This window comes from Sinocyclocheilus grahami, unplaced genomic scaffold (genome assembly GCF_001515645.1).
Source record: "Sinocyclocheilus grahami isolate Dianchi unplaced genomic scaffold, SAMN03320097.WGS_v1.1 scaffold241.1, whole genome shotgun sequence".
NCBI lineage: Eukaryota > Metazoa > Chordata > Actinopteri > Cypriniformes > Cyprinidae > Sinocyclocheilus > Sinocyclocheilus grahami.
Window position 1 is genome coordinate 1,054,005 of NW_015505420.1, and position 5,827 is coordinate 1,059,831.

Here is a 5,827-nt window from a genome sequence, read left to right on the forward strand (position 1 = left end):
CTAGTTGCGTCCTCTTTTGGAAGGCCAAACAAAGTAGTTTCACTTTCAAAACGAAACACACAGCATCTTCACAACATGGCGGCGGCGGTGGCGGCAACAGCGAGAATAAAAGTTACGCCTTCTTTCTTTGCGTCAAAATTTGGCCGGCTGTCACACTCGGGACAAGGAGACAAATAGGCAGAGTATTTCAAAGGATTAATGTTTATTTAACACAACGGAGAAAATGCTTCCAACAGAAAGGAATCAACTTAGAATAACTGTAAGCTGAGAACACAGTCTTATCTGGTGTTGAATACAAGTTCCTTGGTCGAGAGCAGAAAAATCCTAGGCTTTAGGCAGGCAGGCAGGAGAGGAACCCAAGTTGAGATGCTTGTAACCTCGAGACCAGCCGATGAGTGACTGTGGTGAGTGTGTATTTGACTGGTGTGGTAGGTGGATGCAGGTATCCGTGATTAGTAATCGGGTGATTGTGAGCGGGTGTAGGAGGCTGATTCGGCTGGTGAGGCAGGTGTTTCCGTGACAGCGGCGTTGTGCAAATCTTCCCACATCGTGACGTAGATATGTGGGGGCGTGTTTGAACGAGCCGTTTTAGGCAGGATTGGTTGACTCTTAACTTTTATAAAGAATATCTCTTTGGATTTGAGACTTTAGTCTTTGCAACTTTACAGATCTTCTTTATGCACCAAGAGCTTGTAACACTCCAAAGAGAAAGGAAAAATTGAAATCGCATCATATGACCCCTTTAAAGATTTTTTTGGTCAAATTCTCTCAAGTTTATATGATCTCCACATTAATGCCATATAGGAAGAGTATAGAGCATTTTAACTAGGGATGCACCACTTTTTCCAGAGTGAGTCCAATACTGATACTTTTATTTTTGGTACTTGCCAATACGGATACCTGTATTTTCACTGCATTTGTAATAAAATAAAAAAAAAAGAATCATGTTAGCTGCCATATATATGTATTTGTATGTATGTTGGCCTATGTATGTATGTGTATATATATATATATATATATATATAGGCTATGTGTGTTTGTGTGTGTATGTATATTAATATATTAGTTCAATCATAGTTTTTCTTTAACATTTTGTATTTTAAGGGAATTTTTCGGTACTAAATGTTTACTAAATATTTACTCTAAATTATGCACCATGGTAACTGCAATGGCAATCACATTCAATGGGGGTGGGGGTGCTGGGGGGTTCAAAAGGGGCACCTCAGCCAATCAGGGCAGCGGTGCAGTGGCTCTAGCAACTGTAACTGACCGAACAACAAGCTTTCCAGTGATGTCTGTGAAAGGGATATTTACTCAACAAGCTCGCGTGTCTATGTCACTGCGCGCTCAATCCACTCGGCGTGCATCACTTATCAGCTCGCGCACATCCGCTATAGGCGTGCATATTAAATGTTTAACATTATATTTATATTAATTACATACATGTACTTCATTGACATCCTTAATCCTTATTTACTCTATTCTACTCTCTTGTTCTGTGGTCGGTACTTCTTTTGTCTGGACACAGCACTGTTCACACGCTGTGTGATATCGGTTTTTGGTATGGAAGCATTTTAATGAGTACGAGTACAGGAGTGCAGTATCGGGCCCGATACGATACCTAGGTGCATCCCTAACATCTAAGATAAAGATACTTAATTGCAACATGTTTGAAAACACATAAAACAATAGTTCTCCAACTGGTGGAACGACCTACCTATCTCCATTTGAGCAGCCATTTAAAAAAAAAAACGCCTAAAGACACATCTTTTTCGCCAGCACCTGACAAATTAATACTAGCACTTACTTATTCTATTCTATTCTATTCACTCTAATTTATAAAAAAAAACACCTTGCTATTGTTACGGGGCTGACGAGACGAGAGGCGTGCGGATCCATGTGCAAGCTTTTATTCACAAGAGACGTGGTCAAAAAACACAGGCAGGGTCGAACAACAGCAAACAGGTATGGCACAGGCAAGACAAAGAATATTCCTTGGGCTGGCATGGGTCTACGATCGGCGAACAGTATCCAGAGGGCTTGCCAAGAGGGGTAATCCAATAAACACAGGCAGAAGGTCAGGAAACAGACAACAAGGTAACACGGAAAGACTAGACTAAGACTAAAACTAAAAATGGGAAAAGGAATGGCTCAGTAATGTAGCTATCGTTAGAGGAGAGATAAACGCTAAACAAAACTAGAGACTAAACAGAAACACGGAATGGCTCGGTAAAGCAGCTAAAACTTGGGGAGTGCTAAACACAGAATAACACTCGGCGATCGGAGCAGGAACTGAGAGGGTGTTATGTAGTGTGTGTGATTGGTCTCAGGTGAGCGTGTGATTAGTGAAATGGTGCATGGGAAATGCAGTCCGTGGTGACGTGGAACAGTCCTTTATCTAGTTTATGATATATGATTCTCCTTTATGATTAGTCCTAATCTAGTTGTCTAATATAACTGTCATTGTATATTATGAATATTGTTGGCTCTTTGGCGAATTGCTTTTGTAAGTCGCCGAGCACAAAATGAAGCTTCTGCCATGGCCATCCCAGTTCCCTGATCTGAACCCTATAGAAAATGAGTGTGGTGAACTGAAGGGAAGAAGCACCAACATGGAGCTGGGAATCTGAAGGATCTGGAGTGATTCTGAATGAAGAAATGGTCTGTGATCTCTTGTCAGGTGTTCTCCAAACTCGTCAGGCATTATAGGAGAAAACTCAGAGCTGTTATCTTGGGAAAAGTCTCAAGCAATCGTGTGCCCTGCTCGAGAGCTAATTGCATTATAGCGGTGTCCATACCTGGCCAGAGTCATTTAGAGAAGCTGCTGGATCCTCGTGTGGCCGAGTATTCTGTTACAGGGCTGACAAGACGTGAGACATGTGGATCCATGTGCAAGCTTTATTAAAGCAGAGAGGTCAGAAACAAGAAATGGTCTGTGATCTCTTGTCAGGTGTTCTCCAAACTCGTCAGGCATTATAGGAGAAAACTCAGAGCTGTTATCTTGGGAAAAGGATGTTGCAATAATTGGGTGCCAATAATTGTAGCCAATATGAATTAGAGAAAAAAACAAACATTTATTTAATAATGAGATTTTCCCCCACTTTCCATTGCTTTACTTCAGTGATAGGTTAATATTTGTGTATGTTTTTTTTTGAGAGATCAGTTCAAAGGTTAAACGATGCAGATTTATTTTCACAGCCACCTTTGCTCATATTTACCAAGGGTCCCAATATTAGTGGTGTTACGGGGCTGACAAGACGTAAGACATGCAGATCCATGTGCAAGCTTTATTAAAGCAGAGAGGTCAGAAACCCACGCAGACATAAGAATAATCCTAGGGCTAGCGAAGGTCAACGAACGGCGAACAGAATCAAAAGGGCAAGACTAAAGGGATAAATCCAGGAAAACAGGCAAAGATCAGAAACTGAGAAAACAGACAAGTCAAGGCAAGACTAGGCTAGGCTAGGAAGCTAACGAGGGCTCTGTAAAGTAGCTATCACTGCTGGCGATAAGCGCATACAATACTCGGCAGTTAGAAGGAGTGAGAGTGTTAAATAGTGAGTGAGTGATATGAAACAGCTGTGTGCAATCAGTGCTGTGTGCAATCAGTGCAATGAATGATGGGATATGTAGTCCGGGGTGATATGCAACAGTGTGTAGTGCGAGAGTCAATGAAAATGGAAAGGGTGACCTCTGATGGCTAGCAGACGGAAGTTCATGGACCGGATACGTAACAAGTGGAGGGCACTGTATATGCAATACAGTGATAACTTTGTTACTTTTTAAGATTCTTCTAAACTTGCGTTTCACCGAAAAATAACAGCATACAGGTTTTAAACAACATGAGGGTGAGTAAATAATGAAAATATTTTCAAGTCTCCTGAACTTTGAAAGAACAACATTTGAGCAATCAAACGCTTTTGGATGAGTGCATGAAACACAAGATCTGTGAGAATCAGAATGAGATTTATCGCATGCAAGTATGCTTATACACATGAAGAATTTGTCTTAGTGGCAGAAGCTTTCATTGCATAGACAAAATAAGAATAAGACACAGATGATTAAATAAAGACAAGTGAAGAACAATACATCTTAAGTGTCAATTTTCAGTTTTCGAAATTGAGATTTATACACCACCTGAAAGCTGAATAAATAAGCTTTCAATTGATGTATGGTTTGTTAGGATAGGACAATATTTGGCCGTGATACAACTATTTGAAAATATGGAATCTGAGGGTGCAAAAAAATCTAAATATTGAGAAAATTGCCTTTAAAGTTGTTTAAATGAAGTAATTAGCAATGCATATTACTAATCAAAAATGAAGTTTTGATATATTTACGGTAGGAAATTTGCTAAATATCTTCATGGAACTTGATCTTTACTTAATATCCTAATGATTTTTGGCATAAAAGAAAAATCGATAATTTTGACCCATACAATGTATTTTTGGCTATTGCTACAAACACACCCGTGCAACTTAAGACTGGTTTGGGACAGGGACAAGAGTTCACAAACGACCTCCTGGGCCAAAACAAAGCAAGCAAATAATTCACAAACGGCCTCCATAACCGTGACAGGACAGGATGAGGATTCCCCGATGGCCTCCATAGCTGTGACAGGACGAGCAGGGAGTTCGCAAATGGCCTTTATAGCCGTGACAGGACGGACAAAGAGTTCACTGACGACCTCCTTGGCCGGAACAGAACAGGCAGAGAGTTCATAGATGGCCTCCATAGCCATTACAGGACAGGAAGTGAGTTCATAAACAGCCTCCGTGGCCGATTCAGGGCTGGACGCATGTTCACAGACAGCCTCTGCGGCCGGGTTGAGACAGGACCATTGTTCATAGGCCGTGACATTACAGGCTGAAAGTGCGTTGCTGGGCACCACCACCACGCAAGGAGCTGGACTGGCCTCATGAAGAACAGCTGAGACTTGACTTGCCTCATGACGATCAGTTGTGACTTGACTGAACTCAGGAAGATCAGCTGTGACTTGACTGAACTCAGGAAGATCAGCTGTGACTTGACTGAACTCAGGAAGATCAGCTGTGACTTGACTGAACTCAGGAAGATCAGCTGTGACTTGACTGAACTCCTGAAAAACAACTGTGACTAGACTTGACTCATGAATATCAGCTGTGACATGACCAGACTCATGATAATAAACTGACTCGATTTGACTACAAACACACCCGTGCAACTTAAGACTGGTTTTGTGGTCCAGGGTCACATATGTTATATATAATTATGCTGGGGAATGTGATTAAGAAATAAGGTCTGATATGTGAATGTAGCACATACATTCACATTCTCACACACACACACACACACACACACACTGCTTCCTGCTCACCATCGTCACTCAGAGGAGGGACTTGCCTTTTATGGTCTATTTGCACAATACCTCATTTCCTCGGCAGTTGCCATTACACACACACACACACACACACACACAGAGGACTGAAGTGCGTCTGCTCAGAGCTCCAGAAGAAGAGGGAAGCAGTGAGCAGCTGGAGTTTCTCTACGGCTCCTACAGCTCACCAATGGCCTCCTTAGCCGTGACAGGACAGGCAGAGAGTTCACCGACGGCCTCCATAGCCGGAACAGAACTGGCAGAGAGTTCATAGGCGGCCTCCTTGGCCTGAACAGGACAGGCTGAAAGTGCTTTGCTGGGCGCCACCACCACGCAAGGAGCTGAAGCGAGCACCGCCATTTCGGGAGGTTCTGCAGCATGCGCCGCCACCTCTGAAGAGACTGCAGCGGATACCATGGCCTCTGGGAGCACAGCAGCGGACCCCGCTACCTCGGGAGGTTCTGCAGTGTA